The sequence below is a fragment of the Python bivittatus genome, unplaced genomic scaffold (genome assembly GCF_059951505.1).
Source record: "Python bivittatus isolate LINGU-HERP-01145 unplaced genomic scaffold, Pbiv_v1 ctg000190_np1212, whole genome shotgun sequence".
NCBI classification, from domain to species: domain Eukaryota; kingdom Metazoa; phylum Chordata; class Lepidosauria; order Squamata; family Pythonidae; genus Python; species Python bivittatus.
Window position 1 is genome coordinate 20,723,817 of NW_028277042.1, and position 25,481 is coordinate 20,749,297.

Sequence of the window (25,481 nt, forward strand, 5' to 3'; positions counted from 1 at the left end):
TCCCTCTTGGCTTCCCCGCATCTTTGTCATGTAGGTCTTATCCTGAATCCAGTCTACAGAGCTGGAATAGATGCCCTCTCTGTCCCTAAACCCCTGCTAAATAAATGCTCAATTGTCTTGGCTCTTATCAAGCCACCAGTCATGTTGATGATTCACCCAGCATAGTCTTGATGGGCAAATGATGCAACTCAACACTTGAAATCATTCTGATGCTAATCAGGAATTTATGGCTTCAGCAACTTCATGCAATCCAGCCCTGATGCCAAGGACTGTTGATAACAGATTGCCAAGGGGCTGGATATTGAATATAGCATTCCGGGCATATCTGTGGGGAGTAAACAAGTCCTGGGCACCAAGCCGCAAGCTGGCCCATGCATTATGTCATCCTTAAGGTTTTATTCCTGCATTTTGGTTGGTTGATTTGTGGCTTTTCTTTCTTTTTTGCCTCTGAGATAGTCAGACATTTATCCTTTGGAGGATGGGCAAAAGAGAAATTATGGAAAAGTCCCTAACCATTTCTGTCGTTACATGAATATGGTGCAAATATTACCTCTGACAGATGAAACTAGCTGGTTGGTGAAATGCAAACAGATTTGCCTGGAAAATGATCGGTTTGACAAATTAGGTCATTGACCAAGAATGCTGTTTCATCGCTTCCCTGAGCCAAAGGGCTTTTTCAGCTACTCAGTGCTTTTTTAGAAGTTCCACAGAGAAACCAACAAAACTGCTGGATTCTCTTGTTCTCAAGCCCTATTGTTTGCCATGTTAAACACACGTTGATGTCTCAAGTCCACACACATGTCATAAACATCAGAAGAGCTGTGGGGCTGTCTTGGGACAAAGGTCCACTTCACCACACGGTAGTCGATCAGATTCATTCAGGAAGCTCACAACATAGCAAAGTCCTCTTCTCAGCAGCTGGCATTTAAGATCTCCTCCTATGATTCAGGATCCTCTCCTGTGATTCAGCTGAGCAAATAGACTAGATTAGTAGCTATCAATAGCCCTTTGGTCTAAGAATTCACCCTTCTAATATGCTTGCCACCACCCCAAATGATGGGAGCGAATTATTTAATTTAAATGCCAGGTTGTGTCCTCTTTGCTTTCAGAGACGTGACACACGTGCTGCTTAGTTTAGACTAGCATCTAGGATAATCCTAGATCTTCCTCTTCCTGAGGGATTGGCCTGGTCAGAACTTTGATCCACATCATAAGCTATGGATGCAGCCTGAAACTTGGAGGGGCTGTTTAACCAGACCAAAAAATGGGGTGTTACTCAAGGCAGAGCTTGGCCTTAATGTAGCATGGCTCTCTCTAGACAAATCATGGAAGAAAAGCTTCTCTGTTCTGGGAGTTGAAGTCCACACGTCTTAAAGTTGCTACGGTTGAGAAGCACCGGCTCAGAGTATTGGGAACTAATGATGTCTTAACATACAAAAAATAGTTTCCTGGAACTACTGAGGTGTCAGAAGAGCCCCCAGGTTATATTCAGCCAGTTCAGCCGGTCAATGCTGATCCCAGAGTTTCAGGGCTGGTCTACATTTTTAAGTTAGGTTGTTGGTAGCCGAGCAGGCCCCCTTCCACTCCGTCCGATGTTTGTGCCTTGGCAGTGGCAGACCTTTCCCGTCAGCTGCCAGACCAATAATGCCTTTAAAGTATTTTTTTAAAAACCAGATTAAAATGCTTATAAACCAATGAGTAGCTGGTTCATTAAAAGAAAGAATGAGAGATGCCAGCCTGCGTGCAAATTCTATGTTCCGTGACCCAGCCGTGCCTTGCTTCTGTGCATGTGTGTGGGAGACGCAGCCTGAGCCCCTCAGCTTTTTTGCCCCTGCTAAGTAGGTACAAGCAGATCTTCTGTCCCATGGGTTCAACACTGGTGCTTTTCTGCTGGTTTAAAATCAGGCTCTCTTCCTCTCAGCCAGATGCGCCAGGCATGTGCCCACTTGCTGTCCATCCCACCGCCTGGTGGAACGCTCGCCCTCCTTCCCCCCAGACACGGTGGGCTAAAAAGCCAGAGGAGCCTTTCTACATCCACCCTTCCCTCCTCCCACCCTCGAACTGGTTTTCTTGAAAGTGCCAAAGTTTATCATCTCTGAAGGCAACGTGCCGGGTGAAGGCTGGTGTGGTTTCAGACCAAACTCCCGTCGACACTGTTGTTCCCTTGAATTCTGGAGTTGCTTCAGTCATGCGTGTTTGCATATGTTAAAAATATTTAGTCCGGTGCTTTAAAAAACAAACAAACCATGCCCCAAGATTTGGGCCAGCCCACCAGAATGCCGTCTAGGTGAACTTTGCAGCACAGAGTAACACTATCACCCGCGTGAGGTTAGACGTGGCCGGATATTTAACCACTGAGTGTGAATGAACGATATCCCCCCTAATGGGTCCAAGCCTGCTTGCTCCAAGAAATTTTAAAAAATGACCTGTCTCCCCTGCATTTTATGGAAACAAGCAACCAGCCTGTTTCACTCCAGGAAAAAGAGAGGCGTGCTTCATGAGAAGTCAGAGAGCAGCCAGAGTTTCTGTCCCCTTGTGCTCACGTGAATATTAAATTGGTGCTCGGGCTAAAGCTGCGAGGGATAAGTGGCGGAAAGTGATGGGAAATGAAGTGATGGGAAGCGGTTGCTTGAGCCACTCTTGGCTTGGGTAACGAGCCTTTCTCAGCTCAGACTGTTGAACTTTTTCAGGGTCTTTCTGTGTAGGTCAATGGGGATAGAGGGATAGAGTAGGGGGCTTGGAATTTTGCACCAGAGTGACTCTGTAGGTGGCGATTTTACACCAGCATAGCAAAATACCAAAGGTAGTAGGAAAGACAAAGGGGTTGTGCCTCTATCGAAATCGTCACACAAGTCAAACCTGAGCAGAAAAGAAAGCCACCCCAAGCTGAAAAGTACCTGAAGCTGTTCATGTCCAGCATTCATCCTGGCTTGGTGAGTTTCCACATGTTTCCATGCTGGCTGCTCTTCCCAAGAAACTCTCCACGGGCAAACCGGCCTTCAGAGACTTATTTTTTTAAACTTCAAAATTCTTAGTTGAGTTACACCTTTTCTAGGGCCAGCCCCAAGTCTAGTACACAAGAGGACAGGCAAACTTTGGGGCCCTCCAGAACTCTTCATCTGGCAAGAGAAAGGAACACCAATGGTTTCAACCATGATGGTTTGCACTTTAAAATCAGCCCCAAGATGGAGCTTATGGATTGCCTGTGGACTGCATCATGCATATATATATTAGCTAGCTATGGATTTGAGACTTTTAATCTCATGGAACAATGCAGCTATAACTGTGTTGTTTTTTTTGGTACGTAAAGAGCGGAGACTCCGTCCCAGTGAATCGTTTCTCATTTTCAGCATTTTCTCTGAAATGGGGAGGTTTCATTGGCTCTGCAAGAGCAAACTTTGAATGGCAGCTGTTATGATGACTATTATTCTTTTATTCATCTTTTGGAGAAGGCCTTGAAGGGATCTTTATTTCTTCCTCCGCATGCCTCCTTTCCTGCAAACATTTTGAAAGCAACTGTAAAATCCTATCCGGGACACTGTGGCTATTCATGCCCAGCTGGGGGAGTCGCGGAGTGTGGGTGAAGTAAATATAGAAAGAAGAAGAAAGAAAGAAGAAAGAAAAGGGTGTGTGTGGACGGGTGGATGCACGCTGTGTATACAGCATTAAAAAAAAAGACTCGGAACGCATGGCTTAAAGAATGACTTGTTCACAATATGACCAAGAGGAAAATAATGACTCAGTTGTTTTAATGGATGCCTTCTATGACATCTGTGGAAGAAACCTTAGGCCATCTCTTGAGAAGCCAAATTGTATGGAAAACAAGCCATAAAGCCAGTGTTTCGCAGCCTTGGCAACTTTAAGATGTGGGACTTCAACTCCCAGATTCTGGGAGTTGGAGTCCACAGATCTTAAAGTTGCCAGGGTTGAAAAACACTGCATTAAGCAAACGGGTGGTAGAACCAGGATGTAAGTTTTGTTCTTCAAGTTTAGGATCTTTGGGAAGGGGAGGGGAGCTAATTATTTGATTTTTTTATGCCACCAGCTACCAAAGTTGCCCTGTCTGGTTTGAAAACAGAGGCCTTTGAAAGCAGATGAGACCATTGCACCCAGCCAGAACCTCTGCAAGGAATGGCTAGGTTTTTGGAAAGGGAAATTATTGTCCTTAAAGGTGGACCCTGATAGTCTGAGCATCTGTGACTGCGTTATCCTTAACCAAGTCAGTGAAAGGCCAAGCACGTTGTGGGAACCCTGTAGCCCACTCACCGCTGGGTGAGGAGGACATTGCTGGGGAGGCTTTCAGCAGAAGAGGCAGACAGCTGTTCCAGGTTTCCTTGCTTTAAAAAAAGCAATCAAAACTCAATGTTCAGTCCCTTCTCCAACCAGGCCCCCCAGATACCCAGGCTGGCTGAGCATTGTGGTGCTTGTAGTCCACTCTGTCTGGTTGTGGACAGCCTGCTTTATCTTCAGTTTTCTTGAATTGCTCCTGATGTTTGATGTCGCTTCTCCGATGCGTCCGCGTCTTTCTCAGCCTCCAAGAGGTCCACAGCCCAGCTGGGCAGTCTCCCATTTCTGAGCAGTGATGACCCCATTAGCCCAGGAGGGTCTCTTCTCTTCCCCTCCCCCAAACAGGACCTAATTTCTCTCCGATTCCAATGGGTTCCTGCTCCCTTTGGACGCACAAGAGTCTCTGGCTTCCACCACGTGTCTGCTGCTGGCAACTTCCAGATCCAGTGAAAGGTCCCATTCATCTGAAAGAATGCAGCCCAGCTTCACAGGATTCCCAGACTGAATGTCCGTAAAAATCTGGAAAGAGTGATTGCCAGATCTCCAAGAGCTCACCCGATTTTTTCGCAAGTGACCTGGCTGTCAGGGGTATCAGGCAGGGCAATTTAGGTCTTATGCCCTCAACCCTGGTTTCAAGGAAGGCCCCTTTAGAAACTGCTGTGTGGAGAAGAGGGGGGGGGGGACAGCACCATCTGTACATCCTCCCAGCAGACACCAATTCTCCTTTTTAAAAAATTAAACAGATAAAGGGAAGTTCACTCAAGAAACCATGGTTTAGGGCCATATCTGTTGGCCTGTACTGTCTATTCTACCATTCCCCACCTGATGAGTTAGGACTGCAGCTCCCAGAATTCCCATCTAGAGTTCATTTTAGCCATACTCGCTGGGAATTCTGGGAGTTGCAGTCCTCGCATATCTGGGCCAGATTGGAGAGTCTTGCCCGATACCAGTTTCCTTTTTTCCTCTGGATATGCCAAGGGTGCACCTGAGATGGAAACCTCTCCTCCCCACCTTGAGCGATGGCTTCTCCTTGTATTTTCTGCAACATCCCATCTTGTTTGGTAGACTCTAAGCCCCAAGACTGTGGAAAAAGTGTGATCTATTCTCTGGACCAAAAAGTGTCTGATGGAACGATGGTCATGGGAATCAGCTGACTGCAGAAAGCCAAACCCCAGGTCACAGCGGGCGATGTAGTTCCAGTGCTTTGCTCCTTTGGTGGAATTGCTTCTAACTGCACGTCTCTACCTGCTCTAATCTCTGTTCCATTTTTAATGAAGTTTCTCCTTGCCTCTGGTAATATGCGAGTGGTCCATTTGTATAGAGGCGTAACAGTCTTGGGGGAATAGGCTGGAGAGGATGATGCTAGAAGGCCTGGTTGCACATCTCAAGAGTACCTCTTTCCACACCGCCCTGTGAATTTAGGCCAGCTCTGTTCATACTCAAGCCACCCGCTTCAGCCTGCATCTGCTCCTGGAATCCTTGTGGCTTCCTCAACAGACTGCTTAGAAACAAACCCTACCCTAACACATGCTGTCATGTGAACACATCCATCATGGCTGGTAACCAAGGGTTTATGCCTCAGCTTGATCTGTCAGAATGATGTAGTGAGGAGAGTTCAGTTAACTGCTTCAGGGGCATCAGGGAGAAGCCACAATGTTGTCATGCAGGTCATGATACAAATAATATGCGGTGGCATCATGATGCTTGTGACATTACAAAGGACCGGTCCCACCTTTATACCCTTCTGGCTACCCTTGATCGACAGCTCCTCCCTACCAAGGAAAGGGACGCCTGATTGTAGAAGTGCAGCTTCTGGTGATGGCTTCTCCTGTCCTTCTCAGTTTGTCTGTGGCTTCTTCGTAAAGGCCTCTTCCCACAGGCAGAGCAGCGTCCTGCCTCCCCATGCCCTTCTCTGCTGCTCCACAAGGCTTGATCAAGGGCAGGCAGGGTTAATCCACAGTAGGATTAGGAGGAGCTCTGGAGTGGTCAAGCAACAGAGGCTCACCCGACTATACAAGACCATTTTTGCGCAAGGCAGCAGAGGCCCAGTTGCCCGTCCAGATGACGCCACAGCTCAGCAATGCCAGGCTGCTTCTGAGACTCACAAAGTGAGAAGCTCCATGTGAGCCGAACATGTTTTATTGCAAAGAAAGCTGAAAATCATGCTAGCCTTGACATAACCCCAGGCCTACATCTTCAAGCGACACAGCTGTTATGTCTGGATGTAGCCCTCTTGCCCTCAAGAAAGCCTTTCCCCATCCTGGAGGACTTTTCTATCCTGTCTAAGACCTTTATTGGAATTCTACTTAATTTCCAAGGTTACATGGGAAATAACTTTATACATTTAGGGAACCTGGTAAAGAACCAATATTTGAAAAGGAACCTGGTCACATCCTACAGACATCCAAATGTCCCCATGTGGGGGTTTCCAATGACCCACACCTCTTCTTCCACCAGGAAAAGGGTGTTAATTAATTAATTAAGTGTCCTTATTTCTAAGCAGCCCGAATCACTTAAGACTCTAGGCAGAGAACCAGACAACCAGTATACACAGTAAAACCATAGTGACAAGTCCAAGCAAATTAAAATTAAATATACCAGAAATATTAGGACAAACTAGGGGCTGAGTATCTGCTGGAGTAACATGGTTTTAACTTGCCTTGTAAATACAGGGAAGGAGGGGAGATTCTGGGGGTAAGATTGCTTACCAAACTTCTCTTTCCTTTTCACAGTAAAAAGCCCAAAGCAGAAGATTGTTTCAGGCAAGCACACTCTGCATAATTGGTCCAGGGGCCATACCTGTTTTTATCCTCCCCTTATTTGGGTGTAACTGGAGAAGAGAGATTTAGGCTCATTTTTCCATGTGTGCTGCTAAAAAGCCAAAGTTGGCCTCATAACCTGGAAAGGCATCCTCCGGATCCTGGGCACAGAACGAATCGGCTCGGTTTATTAGGTGGCCCTTTTTGGGTGCCTTGAGGAGCGTTTCTTTCTCGCTACGTTTCGTGTTTCATGTCTGGATTGAAATGGATTTGGAGCAAGGCTTTGCAGAGTCTGCCCGAGAGCCCCGTCCATGTTGGTGGATCTGGTGGTGATCCTGATTCATTCTCCATGTTGGTAATTATAGATGAGGTCATTCCATTCTAGATCATTCTTGATCTACTCCTTTGTTGGCACAGACCCTGCTGCACTGTGTTAAGCCAGCTGGCTTAATTGTGGTTTGTTAAATAAATCAGAGTTGGTTGAGTTTGTAGAATAGACAGTGTCTTAAACCACAATTCACAAACCACCATGGCCAGTGTCTTTCCTACCCTAAGCCAAAGCTAGACCAAACCAAGGTGTTAGTGGAGCCTAAGATTCAGAAAATGTTGAATGCTTTCAGGCTTTATCCTGTTCTATCAGTGGCTAATATTCACTCTGTGAGTAAAACGCGGTTGGGCCACTTGGTCTTCATAATGCGGAGGAGGTGGTTGGATGTTTTAATGAAGGGGGGGAAAGCCCGCTTCATTCTGGGAAACTCATGGAAAGTAAAGCAGACGGGTAACCAGTCTGGGACCCTGCTGGCCTACAGCCAAGGCGTGTGCAAGGCTGGAAGAGCTGCACACGCGCGTGCCACTCTGTTCTGGCCCGCAAGCAGAGGCCGTGCAGGGTCGGGGGATGTCCCGGGGGGCAAGGACGGCACCCCACGCCCCGAGGGTCCAGAAGGCAGGCCTCAATGACCGTGAAGGCCGGGAGGCGGCCGGGGAGGGGGCTGCCGTTCGGCCTTCCTTGAACAGCGCCCACCCCCATCCCGCCTCGAAAGCCGCGGCCTCCCCCGCTCCCCGCCCGCGGCCAAGGATGCCTCCGAAGTGCTCCTGCCCGAGTCGGGGGCGTCTCGTCCTGCCAGCTGCCCCGGAGGTGGCAGGAGCGCGGGCGGAGGGAGGGCGCCGAGCCGGCTTCTGCGCTCCCCGCCCCGCCTCTGCCGGCCAGGTGATGTCCAAGCCCGAGGCCCTCTGTACATGCCCCGGAGACCCTCCCCGTCTCTGCTTCCAGCTTCTTGCCTTCCTGCCGGACGCAGCTGGGCGCCGGGCCGCTTCGGCCAAGGCGGGGGGCTGGCGGGCTCCGGCGTTGCAAGGAGGCCCCGGGTCTCCCCTCCCCCGCCCCCCCCGCCCCCCCCCCGCATCCTTCGGCAGCCGGGAGGCCTCTCCCCGAGCATCGGCGACGGGCCCGTCCCGCGGTTCGGGCGGGCGAGGGAGGGAGAGGCGGCCCGGGCCCCTCGCCTCGCCTCGCCTGCTTCTCCTCCCGGGCGGACGGGCGTCCGGACGCGGCTTGCTACTGGCTGGGGAGGCGGCGAGGAGGCGTGAGCGCGGTCCCACCCGCCTGCGGTCACTCGCCAGCCTTCTCGCGCCTCCGCAGCGGCAGAGCGCCGAGCCAGGCAGCCGCGCGCGGGGGGCTCTGCCGGCCGCCGCCGCCTCTTCCGAGCAGGGCTGCCCCCGCGCCCCGCAGGACGCCGCCGCCCGCCGCCGCCCTGCCATGAGGTAAGAGCGCTTGCTTTTGTCTGCGGGGCGGGGGGAGCAGAGGCCCCCTGCCCCCCGCCCCCGCCCTGAAACGCCAGAGCAGGGGGTCCCTCAGCCGCTTTGCACAGACGCAGGTGCGACCCTCGCTGTTCTTCCACTCCTTTTTCACCCTAAAGGTGATGGATTCCTCCCCCCTCTTCCGCCCCCCTTCTGCAAATTAGAACAAGTTGCATCACTGTTTGGGCAGGAAGGTGCCGTGGGGGGGGGGGGGCGCTGGGGTTGACTCTCTCTCTCCCTTCACGGCCTCGGCGCAGGGCAGACCCCGAGGGCGGAAGGCTTCGCGGAGCGTCCGAAGGCACGAAGCCGAGCCGTCTCCTCCCCCCCCCGCAGGGGAAGGGCCCGGGCCCTGCCGGTTGCCCCCCGGGAGAGAAAGCCTCCCCCCTCCCGGTGACAGCGAGCCCACGAGGACCTTGGGAGGGGAAGAGTTAAGGGCTCATCTTCTCCCCCTCCAACCTTCTGGGTTCATCTGCAAAAAATAAAAAGCGAGGATAAAACTGATCATCTGCTGAGCAGAGAAGCTGTCTTTGATCTGAGATGTTCCTCCTCTCAATTTCCGTCTTTTTCTCACACTCTTTTTTTTTTTAACTCTCCCTCTGCCTGGCTCCTGATGGGAACTTCTGTCTTTCCCTGGGAAGGGAAGCCCAGAACCAACCTAGAAAGGACAAAGTGGTTGGCGCTGGAAAACCTCTCTAAGATGTGGAAAGCATTCCCAGATGGATGGGAAGGGAACTTTATTTCCTTCACAATGCTAAAGAAGGAGGTGTCTTTTTAGCCTGTCCTGAGGGGACAGTCCCTCCATTGTATTGGTGTGGAGGGGGGGTATGATTTAGAAGAGCAATGTATAAGTCAGAGCCCCTGGCCCCTTGCTTGTTCAGTTCAGCTCTGGGAGCATCTGTGGTCTTTTTCATCGTTCCAGAGCAGTCTAAATAGAGATGCATCAGACCCCAGCAATGCAAGTTCTTTTAATTAGACCTTTCCAGCCAGTTTTTCCACCACCATGTCTAGCAGGGCAGTTCTGGGAGTGTTCCTTCAGAAGTCCGTCTCACTGTGTCTCACGGGGGTCTTCCTCTCCTGTGAACTAAGTAGAGAAGCCCCTTTCGCTTAAGAGTTGGGACCAACACACTGTGGGTTGTAGCCAAGCTATCGACAGTCTTGAGAAGCACCAACCAAATGTGGCTGTGCCTCTGAAACGATTGCTTCAATGAGCAGAAAAGCCTCTCTTACACGTCTCGACCAAAAGGCGGTCTCAAGAAGGGAAGAAACCGTTCGGGTTAAATGGAGTCCCGTGAATTGCCCCTTGGTTGAGTTGGTACCGCTTTTTCTGCCAGGAATGGAAAAAAGGATGAACATGCATCTCACCAACTGGAGTGGTGTGATGGGGAAGGACGTGGGCCAAGAACAGCAGGAGGGCGTTCCTAAGCAGGCCACCTCTGTTTCCATTCTCCAGACCCTCAGAAGCACTTGGAAGGCAACCCACAATTGTCTTCGTTGTCTTCAAGGGCTGGGCACTTGGCTTGGAGAGGAGGACAATGGTGGTTTCACTCCTGGCTGTTCAGGGGAGCTGCAAAGCCATCCAGCCAGCTTTCCTCTTGCAGGACCAGATGGGCAGCTCAAATTCAGGAGCCAGGAGGAGGGGTGAGGGGAGAGTCCCCTTCTGTGGTTCCCTTGCCCCCCCCCCAAGATCTGCACGTCTCCAGTCTTCCAGTTGGAAACTGCCTTCTGGGTGGTTCCTCTCATCCAGCCAGATGCCACTTGCTTCAGCTGCTAAGAAGAGGTGATGGGATGTGATCACGGGGTGCAGAGCAGATCTGGGCAGCTACAAATGGCTCTTGGCATGGAAAGGTCCTAGCTGGGCTTGCACTGTTGGAAGTCCCAACAGCTGCTGGAATCTTTGATGGCTTGGTGCCCAAGGGAAAATGTGGGCACTGCCAGGGAAACCACAGTTTACAGGGAATTTTTATTTACACCTCCACTGTCCTTAATTTCTTAATGTAAAGTATGGCGAGGGAGGGTGTACTGTCTACATGCCCACAGATTATGCCCCACTGGTTGGGGATGATGGGATATTGTACATGCGTAGATGATGCTGGTTTGAGGAGAGTTACCCCCAGGCCTGCAGACCCAGTTCAAAGGCTGGCATTGCTCATGGGGACTGCAAGCCCCCTCCCCCACTTGAGGGATCACCTTTGGGGCAGGAGTGACCTTGAAGCAGTCAAGGGGGCTTAGCATGGCCTGAGGAGGGACTGCTGGCATTGGATTACCTTTGCCAACGCAATCCAGTGTGGAGTGTGCCAGGCCCCCTGTGCCACGAAGAAGCTTCAGCAAGGCATTCCTGGCCCAGCGCACTCCCTTCGCTTCCCTTTGCCTTGGCCCTCCATCTACGGCGGAGACTCTCCTTAAGTGACTTTCCAGTTGTTATTTGTGCTGAGCTGAGAAGTGCGGTTTCCCAGATTTCTTTTCAATGGAAGCAAATTTATATATAAAGGGACGGAGGGAGAGAAAGAACTAAACCTTTGCCCAACTGCTTTATTCCCTGTTGCGAAGCATAAGCGGGCATCGGCGCTTCTTACTGGTGATTTAGACCAGTGTTTCTCAACCTTATCAACTTTAAGATGTGTGGACTTCAAGTCCCAGAATTCCCCAGCCAGCATGGGAGTTGAAGTCTATGAATCTTAAAGCATGCTGGCTGGGGAACTCTGGGAGTTGAAGTCTCCCCATCTTAAAGCATGCTGGCTGGGGAAGTCTGGGGATGCATGCACCCCAGGAAAGGGACACCTCGTGTTATCTTTTGTTATCCCTGACCCAAACTGGATGGTTGTGTGGATGAATGGGGGAAGGAGCATAACTAATAAGCTAGGAGGATGACAGGGGATGTGGGGGGGGGGGATAAAAGACTCCTCATCTAACTCCCCATCTAGCTGGTGGAAAAAGGATCAAGGATCTGTGCACTGAGTTGTTCTTCTGTCCTTGCGCCCGGACCTCATAAGATCTGCTGCATCGGCCTTGCTGGTTTCTGTCTGAAAAAAAGAGGAGGCCTTTCGCCCTGGTGGGATCAGGTGTGCTTCTGTGGTTCGGTGTCTCACCCCCGGCTGCACACACCCCACCTGGGTTCCTGAGCCGAGAGCGAGCGAGCAAGAGTTCCCACCAGCTGGAAAGCGTCATAAGTAACCTGGGGGTTGGCCGAAATTAATTTTCATTTTATTTTCATAATGTCTGCTGCTGGAAACTGAGCAGAGGCAGTGGGAAGGGTTCTGTTTCCTCAATTAACTTGGATTTGTCTCCCTCCCTCCCTCCCTCCCTCCTGTCAAATGGAAAACAGCCCCTTCAGCTTCTGGATTTGTAAAACTTTCTCTAAGTGCCAGCCCTGCTAAGATTGGGGGTGGGGAGGGGGGGTCGAGTCTGAGTGTTAAAGAAATCTGAGTCGATTTTGTTTTGTTTTGCTTTCTGCTTAACTCTTCACAGGCCCTGCTTTTTGCAAGGCAGCCTCTTGGGCGTGCGGTGGTGACATTTAAAAGACAAATTCTGCAGCCTTCTCGAGGTTTGGGCAAAAGAGGCTGACTTAATTGGGCAGGGATTAGATCCAGTCTTGCAATGGGTCGCACTGTTTTTCTTTTCTTTTTGGTCTTTTGCTTATTCTGACGCGTCCATGCTGTCCTCTGAAGGCGGCTTATGTAAAAAACTTAAGGTGCAGAATAGACAGACAAACTACTGTATTCGATAAACCAACAGCCAACCTTTTGTAACCCAGTTTGTGGCATTCTGAATAAGGAGCAGATTGAAATCCTCAAAACAAAGGTTGAAAAGGTATAAAAATGGGCCTCCTGGACATCTCTTGGAAGGGCGGGTGTCCCACCCACCACCTGCTTAAAAGCCCCCCCCCGCCCCGTGCCTGCTAGTGCCATAGAAATTAATGGAAGGGCTAATGAGGGGGCTTTGAATGAAGGCCAGGCTGGTTGGCAGAAGTGTTGGTCTCCAACAGCCTTCCTGGTTGTTCCCTTTGGCCACAACTCAGAAAAGGGTGACTCAGGCAGGGCATCCCCCTACAAAAAAAGAGAAATTGTTCCAGGGAATCATGAGCTGGTCTGGAGTATGCTTGATTTATTTATTTTCTCCCCACCAACATCACACCAAGCAGTCAGCAAGCAGCACCCACAGACACGATCCCCATGTCAGTTGTCCAAACCGACTGCTCCATCATGGACCTACAAACTGGACCCAGCCCACTGATGAAACTGAAGGTAGTTGGTTGAATAGGCAGTTTTTTGCGGGTGGGGGGGTGTAGACTGTGTTGTGGAGGCTTTTAAGCAGGGCGTTTGTGCCAGTGGTCAGCTCTCGCATCAATACAGCGCACTAAGGCCTCGCTGGGCTTTGCAAACTCAGCCATGTTGTCTTCTTCAACCAACTAGAGTCAAGCCAACTGGGAGACAAGGAAGGAATGGCTGAGTGGGATGGTGGGGGCAGGCAATTACCTTGTCCCTTGCTTGTGAGCTGTTCAGAGGAAGGTTTGCTTTTGGAATTTAATTTGGAAAATTAGGCCCTTAGATATTTGAGAAGACATATTGGATTTGCTTTTCTGGTCACCTCTTGACCCTGAGCGCCTTTCATGAGCACTAATTAGACCAGTGTTTCTCAACCTTGGCAACTTTAAGATGTGTGGACTTCAACTCCCAGAATTCCCCAGCCAGCCTTGCTGGCTGGGGAATTCTGGGAGTTGAAGTCCACACATCTTAAAGTTGCCAAGGTTGAGAAACATTGAAGTAGACAGTCAATCCTCTGGCTTGTTCTGGAAGAAAAGCATATAAAACTAAGCCTGCTATTGAAGTATTTTTATATTCATTTGATTATCTTTCCTTACTACATTTTTAATATGAACTTATTAGTGAACCCTGTAGCAGCATGTCAGTTGTTACACCAGATCAGAGCTTGTTTGCAATTTTTCAAGTCAGTGGGTCATTTATATTTCACCTGTTGCAAAGTATATATACATTCCCAAAGAGGCAAAATCCTTGCTGGACATCAGGGGGATCCACCATCTCATTTGGTGCAAGGATAGCATATTCTGTCCTCATTCATACTCGCGGAGCATGGCTTATTGGTTCCCGGCAAATGTTCCCCGGGCTAACTCTTGAGTAGAGTCCTTGGGGTTCTCTGAGCTTGGTTGTTTTCTTGCAAACGTTTCATTACCTGGCTAGGTAATGTCTTCAGTGCCTAGCCGGTAACGAAACATTTGTGAGAAAGTAACCAAGCTCAGAGAACCCCAAGGACTCCACAGTTCAACCCTGAGCTACACATATTCACTTCTGTTGGTAACTCTTGAGTTTTTGCTACTATTATCTATATATGATGGTTTGAAATGGTTGCCTTAGACGGTGAGGTTGGCTGTAGTATGTTGAAATCTCTAGCAGGTCTCCAAAAGGCTGTTAAAATAGCATAGCACCCAGAACAAGAATGGATCCCAAGTTGGAAAGAACATTGGGTGCTATTTCAACCATCTTCCAAAGACTGTGGTGGTAGATACATGGAAGCCCAAAGACTAGAATACTTCTGCTTAATCTGATGTGTGGTTCCAAAGCTCTTTGTTTTCCAAAAATTGGACCAGTTTTCTAAAACAGCCAAGGTAGGCTCACACAGGCAATAGAGGGGAATAGACAGACTTTGGCCCTCAAAGCTGTTGGGTTTAGAATTCTGAAGAGAGCATTATTTCTTCTGTGGGGCTTATGGATTTAAGCCTGGGCCATATAAAGACTTGGAAGGGATGATTTCTCAGGAGAAACTCACGTGTTTGGGGCAGGCGGTTGATGGACTAGAAAAAATGTTAAGCTTGGTAAGGTTGAGGAAAGGAGGAGGGGGCAACAGGTATAGTGGCTGAATGGAATCAAAGGAGTTGCTAGAATGTGCTTGGAAAGCTTCAGCTGATTGTTGGAGATGGGTCAAGGTGGTGGCCATTGTAAGTCAATGGGAATCAGATTAATTTGACGGTGCCTGAGGAGCCCTCCCCATCTAACCCTTGCTCCCAAACAGTTATCTCAGGCCTCTTGAGCACAATGCTCCATCAGCACTCATCCCGTAGTAGTGTTTTAATGAGACTGTGTGGGATGCAGTGCAGAGGTGCAGCACACGATGAGCTGATGGGGGCTGGAGTAGAACCCCCCGCTGACGGCCAGGGACCGAACAATTCCTCACTATCCCTCATTCCTCTTGCTTACTTTGCGATGTCCATTAGTGAGTCATATTACATTATGCTGGGTCTGGCATTTTTAATGATGCTTCCTGCAGTTTTACGCCCACTTCTCTTCGGAACAGCTTCCGGGGAAAGCTGATACGAATTTTGCATCCTTGTTACCCTGGATGAAGCAGAGGAATTTTACTGTGTGCTTTGAAGAGAAGGAAAAACACCGCCTCTCTTTCTCTCATTTCCTCTTGGACTGGAAAACGGTCGGTGCTTATGGGCACTGAGACTTCTCCTTCTTTCATTTCTCCCTCCCCACCCTACGTCGTATTTGGACTCCGTGGCACGGGAAGCAGCCTCTGGGGAGATGTTTTGCTGATTCTTAAAGTTACGCGTTTCTGAATTCCGCAGGCGCAGGGCAAGCAAGGTTATTCTGCCTCCTCCAACGCTGACATGCCATCGCCACCCCATTTCCATAACAAAGACTTCAAAGTTCAAACTTGCCCTCTCTTGACCTAAGAAGTGGAGGAGTTGTATTGTTGTCATGTATTGTTAACATGGAGAAAAGTAACTTTTTTCTACCATAGTTCAAGTGCAATATATGCCCACCCAGTGCTTTTGAGCCGACGTGTTGAAATTGATACCTGTCTATGCACACAGACAAGCAGCATTCAGACAATACACTTAACTTGATCTCTGAATTAACTCCTTTTCTGGATTAACACAATACCCCGAACCATACGTTCACCAAGAAGGCTGGGTTCACCAGCATGCTAAGCCCACGAAAAACGATCAAAACTAAGTTTAGGGTATTGTGTGAATGGAGCCATTAGGTCTTTATCTGGCTAGTGTATTATATGAACTCACAGCAGTTCTGTACACACTGAAATCCTGGGTAGTGCTGAGCGTTGTCCTCTGTGTCATTTGCTTTCAGGTTTGGTTTTGTGGGACAATCTTTAAGACCTTGTTAAGCCCCTTCAGTGTAATATTTTGAAGGCAACCACATTAAGCTAAAGTTTGCATGCCCAGTGGAGGACTTGGTTGAATTCCACCTCTCTTGCCCAGATCTCTAGCTGTTGTGATACGTATTCCTCTCCTGCAGCTTTATCATAATATCCCATCGCTGATGGGGTTTTCTGTTTTTAATGTGGTCCAGGAGCAATTCTTTTTGAAAGAAGAACATTTTGTTCCGAACGACAGATCTGCATCTTATTAGCTCCATCCGTACACAGCAGTCCGTTTCCTTCTTGGTCACCTCAATGTTTGTCAGCAGTCCTGGACCTGTCCAACTTAATCAGGGCTCAGTAACGTGCAGGTTTAAACACTAGCCACTGTGGGGACTGTTGCTTGAGCCGTGAGGAATTCCTCCAAGGACGGTGGAATGAAAAGGCGCAGAAGCGTTGAGTTCCCTTTCTTTCAGCCAGTGGGAATCTTGCCCTGAAAATAGGCCCAGGTCTTCTCCGTCCATCTGTCCCTGAATGGATTGGCTCAGGACCATCTGTTCCCCCGTCGTTTGGCCCATTGGCTTCCACCTCCCCTCCTCAATATCCTCCTCTTCCTCTCCCCACCCAGCCTTTCTGACAACAAAGCCTTGAACTGCACTTCAAAGTTGGGTTGTGAGAGAGAGTCTGGCATACCTTTTTAAAAATAGCTTCCATGCATTGCCAAGTGCTAAATGAATTGCAGGGGAGTGAGGGGGCATGTGGAGATGAGTTCCTCCACATGGTGCTGTAATGGAACAGTTCTGGAGCTGATGTAGCACAGCCTCGCTGGGATCCTGAAGGTTGAAAAGTTGAGAGGGCCGAACTCCTGTGTCCCACATTTAAAAGGAACTCTGTAAAATGCGTTGACATCCTAAACGGCTCCCATAAATCTACACAGCTTCGCTTGGCTGTACGGCACCATCCGTGCGCCTTTGCTGCTGCTGCTGCTTTTTTAAATGGTTAGCTACCTTGAGTGACCGTGAGATAGAAAGGTGAGATATATGTGATGAATCTGCTGCTTCTGCTAATGATGATGGTGTGCATGGAAGTTGAGAGAATATGCAAAGGCGGGTTTCTACCTCAAACAGCTTCACAATCTATCATTTGACAACTGAGGCAGCAGAGGGAATAGTGGGAGAGGTAAACAGGAACAGCACAACTGTTTATTTCATTTATGTATACTGGACCTTAATTATAACTGGAGTGTGGTGCCAAGAAATCCCTAGGAAAGATCTGGGGGTGGTTCTGAAGGGACCAGGAGATCTGACTCACCGGAAAGGATTCCAGGGAAGTGGTCTCACTCCCAAGCAGAAAGTGAAAGAAAAAGTGCCCTTGAACGAAGCCGAAGACCTTCCAATTGCTGAGAGAAGCAAGGGGTCAGACAAAGCAAGGAAGACTCTCTGAACACAGGGGGAGAACACAAGGGAAACTGATATGCCCCAAGAATTAGATGCATTGGGTTCTTGAGATGTTGGAGGCCATCCCATAGACTTAGCTTGTCTCTTCCTAGGTGGGGGGCACATGATGCTGCTGCAGGACTACTGCCCTGGCACCGGCCAAGGGTCGGTCCATGTGGAGACACCCTCCCCCAACTGTTTTGGATGAACCTTCCTTTGGGTGCAGACCTACCTATCCCAGATGGTGCAGAAAATGGGATCTTCTTGCAGGCTGCTATACTGGGCTCCTGGAAGGTCATGACTGGTGGTGGTCTCCCCTTGTTCCACAGATTGGTGGACAGGAAGCATGCCAAGGGCCCTATCTGCAGGGACACGGTCAGGGCAGCAGGAGCAATGCTGTCTCCACAAAAGCTTTTCCTGAGCATTTAGCCCTGCCCTGGACCACATTCGTGAGACACTCATGGGCAGGTCCTTTTGCCTCCCAGGTCCTTTGAGTACAAATTTCCTTGGTAATGCAAACAGTTGTTTAGCCTTTTTCTTGCCCAGGGGTGGGGTGGGGCAAGTTCCCAATTGAAGGGAATGGCTCTGAATAAGGGCTCTGGAGACCAAGTCTGGCCAACTGCTATTTGCCCTTGCTGGAACTTGGGCTCTCGGGGGAAAGGGAGCCTGCATTTAAGTCTGGGAGCAGCTCCTCTCGCTCGCCATCTGCTTTTCTTGGACAGCTATCTTGTACTTATGTAGGCTACTACATTGAGTAGTAATTATAATACCATCCTGGCTTTTCAACCAACGGGTTTTCCATTTGAGATGTTGACAGGTTGGGCGGCGGGGGGTGGGTGGAGGGACTTGGTTCACTACCCGGCTAGATCCAGAAGCAAAACTAAAATGTTAGCTTTTCAAAAATAGAGTAGGAGTAATGCAGTTAAGCCTTCCGGGAGAGCTGCATAAGGGTGTCCATCAGCCTGTTTCTCTGTTCTGGACAACCAGCAACCCAAAATGTGCCCTTTGGAGGTTGGGGACTTAACATTTTTCAGGAGGGCAATGGGTGCAGTGGGTGGGGCTGTGCCATGCACATAGGTGGGGCTAGGGCTTTTAGGGGGAGCTTGCTTTCTTAACACTAATATATAATTTTAGGGGTTACCCTCCAGGTTTTGTGGGTATCCCAATTATGAGTAACTTTGCTGTTGATTTTTGAGTGTGGTTGGAGGGGGGCTGCATTCAGCTGGGGACTTTGACTGCACACTCTGCTTTCTCTGAATGGAGAGAAACTTAATTCCATAACAGAGCACATGACTTGTGTGCAGGAAATCTTCAATCCAGTCCTTGGCATCTCAAGTAGAAAAGAGAAGGGAACACATGGAGAATGCCTTTCTTTGCCTGAAACCCTGGTGAGATTTGGGCAGTCAGAGCAGATAACACCGGGCTAAATGTTGACCAAGTTGACCAAGTCAGCCAATTCTCTAGTTAACTGATTCATTCCCGTGCACCAGCAGTAGCCCCCAACCATGACCTGGTTAGGTGGTGAGGGCCATTTCTGAAGTCTTCTCAACTGCTGCAAAGGGTGGGCTGCTGTTTCATCTTGCCTCCCCCTTCCTGAATAAACAATAATTGGGGGGGGGAGATGCCCAGTGGCATGGTCAGAATCAGCACTACCAAGGATTTTCTCCCCCTTAAGAAGATGAGGGAGATGGAAGGCCTTAAGAAAAATGATTTTTAGGATCTTCTAGAGCATCACTTCTATCTTAGGAGGAAAAAGGGACAGTTAATCCTAGCTCACCTCAGTAATTCTCTACCCATGTCCCTAGGATGTTTGGGGCTAAACCCAATTCCCTCTGGATTAATTTCTGGAGTTAGTTGACCATGGACTCAATTCACCATGTCCTCCAGAGAGACAACCTCATGCTATATCAACTTAAGGATGAGATTTTTGGAGAGCTTCTTTTGTAAGAACTCTGGAACTGGAAAACCTGGTTTGCTTTCCAGGCATTTGATTGTTTCAGTCTCAGGAAGCACCTCAACTTTACCGAGGTGCACATCTACCCTGATCCTCCTCCATTGCAGAACAGAGAGAAGCAGACATCTCCATTTTTTTCCTTTGCCTGTAGCAAAACTATTTGGGTGCAATATTAACTGATGTGCACCTGCTCTCCCGCGCATTGAGAAGCCACCCTGAAGTGTGCCCGTTTTCTGTTTTGAGATGCATGGATGGATAAGTAAATGGCAGCATTTTTTTTTAATGTCCACATTGAGGTTTGTTTTCCTTCTTCACGGTTTTATCGTGGTTTGAAATATACTCTGGAGTGCAGGTGGATGGGAGGAAATGTTTAAAGAAACCAAATATTGTATAAATAAATAAAGCAAGTGGAGCAAAATCCCATTACTAATGACCCCTCCCCCTGGAAATAAAGCCACCCAATTTAGAGTTGGGGACTTCCCCAGTTTGGTGCCTTGGGTTATTGTACAACATCATAACTTTCTGATCCTGGCTTTCTGATCAGGTCAGACCCATGAAGAAAATCAACTCCACAGGAAGGCTAAAACTAATTTTACTGAGATGGGCTCTAATAACAGAATCTTGCAAGTCGGATTGTGCTGCGCCTCCTTCCCCTTCTTATACTCCGGTGAATTAGGGGGGTGTCTGCCAGACCCACTTCCACATGTGATCTTGTTGCACTGAACTTAAAACCTGCTTTGGGCCCTTTTGTCTAGGCCACGGTTCCTGCATCTCTCCATCAAGGTCCTCTTCAGGTCTCCAAATCCTCCTGCTCCTGGTAACTTCTACAGATCATGTCACCCTTCAGATGATTACAGATGCTGCCCGGTACATCTGGAGAAGGACTTGAGGCAGGTTGGTAGAGTTAAACCTGGAGCAGGAGGATTTGAAGAGCGCATGTAAACAAGCTGCACTTGCACTGATATTATGGTATTGGAGACGACGAGGAGGGAACACTTTGTCTGCCACAGTAGACTGGAGTCACTTGCTTCTTGGCGTTAGAGCTGGTGGGTGACACAAATATGCCCCACTTTCTGTCTGAAGGGGATTCGTCTTCCTACAACCAGCTTCTTGAGCGCTTACAGCCAAATGCTTGAATCCTGACTGTCACTCAGATGGCTTGATCTCTGGCAGAGCATCTCAAGTGCAAGATTAAAAAAAGCCACAGGGCCGAGAGGGCCGAGGCAGAGGAGCATGGCTCCTCTTCCTAGAAAGGCCTCCCGTTCCCCACCAACTGGAGAAGTTCTCCTTGCCTGCCTCTGTTGCTGTTCCACACTTTCCTTCGCGCTTTCTCTGAAAGCCCTCCTGGCAAGCAGCTGCAGGCGAGATGCCCAGATGGAATGAATTAGACATCTGTTCTGCTGCAGCCTCTGATGAAGACAATGTGTTGATGGGGGGCTGTGGGTGGGGAGAAGGAGACAGTAGCTTAACGATTGAAACAGCAAAGCTGGTACCTCCAGAAGAGCTTGCGGTGATGAGAGAAGGTGGCTGGGTGTCCAAAAAGCAAAATGTTGGTTTGTCTCTGGAGGTGAGTGATCAGAGTCTGGAGTAAATCAGGAGAGCAGGAGAACCTAGCAAAGGTTCTAGAAGAACATATAAAGAGTCCTAAACTATCTGGTTCATCGTCTTGCTTTCTTCCAGAATGTTTCTGGAATAGCTCAAGCGTGTGGTGGTGGTCCTGGTGGTGGGGAAGTCCCACCTATTCTTGCTATCTTTCCCCAATAGCTGGTACTTTGAAGTAAGTGACCTCCTGAACCCAGGCTAAATGAGCCATCATTACTACCAGCTATCAATAACCTCCCTCTCCATGAATGATTTTTTCCCTAAATTGGTATTTATTAACCTTCCGACTGGACTTTCTGGGTACTGCTGTGGTCAGTTTCATTGGAGGGAGCTTTGCTCCCAAACTATGGAGTTGCAAAAGAGTTGGAAAACTATCTCTCTCCAAATAAGAATAAATGTCATGCATCTTTATTATGTTCCTCTCCTACCTTTTTTTTTTTTCCCCTAGCTAAAAACCCTAAAAAGAATTAGGCTTCCCATCATCCTGGCCAGGACCACCCTTTTCTCCAACCCATTGTGAGATGCCGCTGATTTCTCCCCATTCCTCACCACTCCCAACCACCTCTTCTGCCACCTTATGCAACAGGGTCTGATTTTCTGTGCCATCAAAACCAGCATAACCAAACCAGTACTTGCAGGTCCTGTAGTCAAACTGTGGAATTCACGGCTGCCAGATATGGTGATGGCTACCAATTTAGATGGAACTGGGCAGATTCGTGGAAGACTTTGGGCAATCATTGGCTCCTGGTCTTGAGGGCTGTAGATCACCTTGAGAATCCCAAGCAGTGTCCCTTCAGCATTGGTTGCCACAGCAGGAGGAAGTGATCCCTTTCCTGTCTAGAATGCACCTGGTTGCTACTGCAAGGTATAAAAGGCAGGATTGGGTTGGTCTTGGTCAGATCCATCTTCAGGAGGGATCTTCTGTTCTTTAGACAGAACCCCAGAAAACTCCAGAATCAACCCTCTCATGGAAGTTGATCTCCCTCAAGGGTTGTTAGCCAGTCTCATCTTGGGACAGGCTCTCTGAGACATGTGGAGTTCTTGATGGTCTCTGAGCTTGGTTGGTTTGATTGCTGGTGTTTCATTACCCGACTAGGGAACATTGTCAGTGCTGGTGAATGTGGGGTTTGCTCCCTGTTTATATACCGTAGCCTGCCCTGCCAGTGTTGGTGGGGTGTGGTTTTCTCCTTGGTAGTTCCTTGATTAGGGTGCTGTTTTCTTCTTGATTGTTTGTCTGGTGTTAATCCTGGCTTATTTGGGTGTCGGCTGCTGGAGAGGATGCGTTCTGGTCTCTGGGACATCTTTGTACATTAGGGAGGCTATATTCTCTGATGGCAGCAAGTGTCAGCTGTAGCGGCTAATAGTCCTAAAGACTGCGATCCGAGTCCACTTTTAGGCACACTTTATTCCTCAAAGGCTTCCTTAAAAAAATAAATAATCTGGCAGGTACCTGTAAGCAAAGCCAAGGACAAGGTTACGTCATAGCGCTCTTCTGGTTAGTATGTTATGATCCAGCACGAGGATTTTTATCCACTTTCTCCCCCTGTGTATTTTTGCTAAGAATGAGTTAGATGCTGATTCTATGGTGTGGAACGTCAGGCCTGGCATTAGTGATGGAGGTCAGAGAAAGTTGAAGGAAGCGCCACTCACCCTGCTCTCTTCACGGAGGCTTGAAATAAAGCCTTTTTTTTCCCCCTGTCCTGCCTGACGAGGCGTTTGGTGTGACTCAGAAGTTTGCATAGAGAAATTGGTACAAACAGTGGCCTGGCTCTCATTTTGACTTTTGTGTAACTTTAAAGCTTGCACCCACAAATGAGTCCATCAGATGTGTGGTAAATGAAGTCTTTCTCTTATTCTTGGAGGCCGAACCCGGGGATTGGGTTCGTGCATCAGGACGGTAAGAACCGATGCCATTTTACCCTTTTCATTTTATACTTACAGCCAACTTCTGAGGTAGGCTGAGGGCTCTTGTATTTAATTAATGAATTGCCAGTTCCTGAATGATGTTTCAAGTGGGCCACAAAGAGTTGGAAGTGATTGAATGACTAACCAACCACCAAGCTTCGGCTCAAGAGGATTTTTTTCCACAGACCCAGCCCTGGGTCTCTCCTGCTTACTGATAGTGCATGTTGGGGTCAGGATCCCACTCTGGCTCATTTTTTTTTTACCTTAATTTGGTTATTTCCTTGTACTGACCTTCCTCCCGCGTCCTGCGGCTGAGACATTAATCAGACTAAAGGAATTCTCAGTGTCAGACTGAAGAAGCTGATTAAAATATTAGCTTTTTGCTTTCACAGAGTTGCTTTTATGCTGTGATGAAATCCCTGAACGTTGTGGGGCTGTAATAAATGGGTTCCTGCAATGCTGCTTCTCTGCAGTTCCTTTTTCCTAGTTGAAAGGGCTCAAGTGGGAAAAGTTGACCCACCAGCCAGCAAATGCTCATTCAGTTGAAAAATGCTGCATTGGAGAACTGATCTCTGGTTCCCCCAAAACCCCCACCTGCCCTCGGTGCCCCTCACCAAAAGCTTTCTTGTCTCATTTCCATTCCCCCCGGAGCTAAGCTGGGATTTACACCTAGAATTTGCTAATCCAGATTCAACACGGCTCCCACCTCCCGCGTAAAGAAGCAGAGGGTCATGTCTCAGCCTCAGAGGGCTCACACCTGTGTCAAACCAACATGTTCCTGTCGGTTGTGATGACTTACAAGAAGGGCCCAGGTGGGGAGAAGCGCAGGCAGGCAGTAGGAGCGAAGAAAAATAAAATGCCTTTTTAATCCCTGGACAGAAGAAGAAATGGTGGCCGCTACAGAGTGGTTAACTTGGAGCTCCCCAATAAGTGAAGTGGTAGCCCTACCACTTGGATGGTTTCTAGGCAAACACTGGGAAAGTTTTGGGGTTGGCCAATTCACAGCTAGTGGGGACAAATGAGTGGGTAAGGAAGGGGGAGAATCGCCGTTTGCCCAAATGAGTAGGTAAGGAAGGGGGAGTATCTGACGGGAAGCAAAATTTGTCCAGATTTTCTGTTCAGAGCATTAGGCGGACTTTCCAGCTACACAGCGATCTGCACCAGAAATACTTTTGGAGGAAGGAGAGAGCCTGTTCACACGACCGGGTTATGCGTGGCTGAACCAATGCTGGTGTGAGCATTTGCATACCGTGTTTGGAATTCACTGTCTGTATAATAATGAAAAGCCACTTTATTTAGGATTTGTCTGGTTAATTGTTTAGACTACTCCCTGAGAGCAGTGTAATCGGAAGAGGAATAGGAGTTTACCAGAAGTGGGGATTTAAAGCCATTCCTAGCTTACCAAAAGCATTAAGTACATTCTGCACACATTTCATTTTCAAGGTTGGTCAGTTCAGTCAGTTAAATATGCCTTGATGGATGGATATGACAGCATCTTAATGTCAGATTAAGGCTTGAGAATGTCAGAATATTGCGCAAAAGAAAAAAAATATTAAAATGACTTGTTTGATCAGAGATAAGTTAATAAACATTCTTATAAAATATTGGAAACCCTTTATGGACTTTGCTCTAATTGGCTAGAACTGTTTTGGATTTGCTGATGGAAGAGGGTTGAAACATGGAAAGAAGTGATCTATGTATGTAACTTCAAAACGGGGAGGAGAGATATCAAGCTTGCTTGTAACTGCTGTAAAGAAGATTGAAAGTCACATCTTTAAATACCTTTTTCTTTCTGTTTGTTTCTGCCTTTTTTATTTTCCACACTTTCTACTCCTTCTCTTTCCACTTTTCTAATTTCATTTTGCATTATCTTTTATTACTGTTAAACATTTCAATAAAAAATATTGTTAAAAAAAAGTCAGGTCTTCATGCTTGCTTCTCTGGAGAAGAATACCAAGAGCTTCCAAGCGCACTTCTCATTCTCCATCCTTCCTTTCCATTTCCAGGGTCTTAATTCACATACTTCCCCAGGGCGTTCTGTAGAAAGGTCTGATCTTTCCTAGCGCCGCTTCATCCTCCATCTAAGCTTGGAACGCAGCACCTTCCCTGGCTACTCCTTTTTCTGATGAATGACCAGCTCACCCTTGTCTCCAAGCACCGGATCGTGCTTCTCCCCAGCAGGATCCCTTAGCCCTTGGCCAGATGACTGCTTGTTGCAGCCCCTCTCGGGCTTCTGATCCTGCTGCTGAGAAGATGCCTGGAGTAGAAGGAAACTGTTGTTGCCGAAAAGGTCGAATGGTGCGTTTGCAAATTGCTCCAGTAGTAGCTCCTTGCAATCAGAAACATCTGTCTGAAAAGGCAGCTGGCGATAGCTTGAAAGGAAGGTATCCACTTCATTTGCAGTTATCTCCTCTGGAGCATCTAATAGGAAACATGAATTATGTGTGTCCAATTATAAGCCCTTCTCCTTGAGTTTCCTGTCAGGCTGGGGTGCAGGGGGGGCTCATGTGATTACTGTGGAAACCCCCCTGGGAGGGGCCTCTGTAATCACATGAGCCCCCCCAGGGGGGTTTCCACAGTAGCCCCACCTGAAGGATTCCACATTTGCTCCAAAGCGAAGTCCCTTGTTGC

General features: G+C 48.5%; 1 protein-coding gene across 5 annotated transcripts in view; it reads left to right on the top strand.

Moving 5' to 3' along the window:
* The window catches only part of ZNF469 (zinc finger protein 469), a 77,522-nt gene that overhangs the window by 15,069 nt on the left and 36,972 nt on the right, over positions 1–25,481 (top strand). For 3 of the 5 annotated variants that reach the window (XM_088136206.1, XM_088136205.1, XM_088136208.1), the window contains exon 1: positions 8,519–8,801. The exons of the other annotated variants lie outside the window; for them this stretch is intronic. The gene's annotated coding sequence lies outside the window, so the exon portion shown is untranslated. Of the gene's footprint in view, positions 1–8,518; positions 8,802–25,481 lie in introns of those variants that run through there. 5 annotated transcript variants of the gene reach the window in all.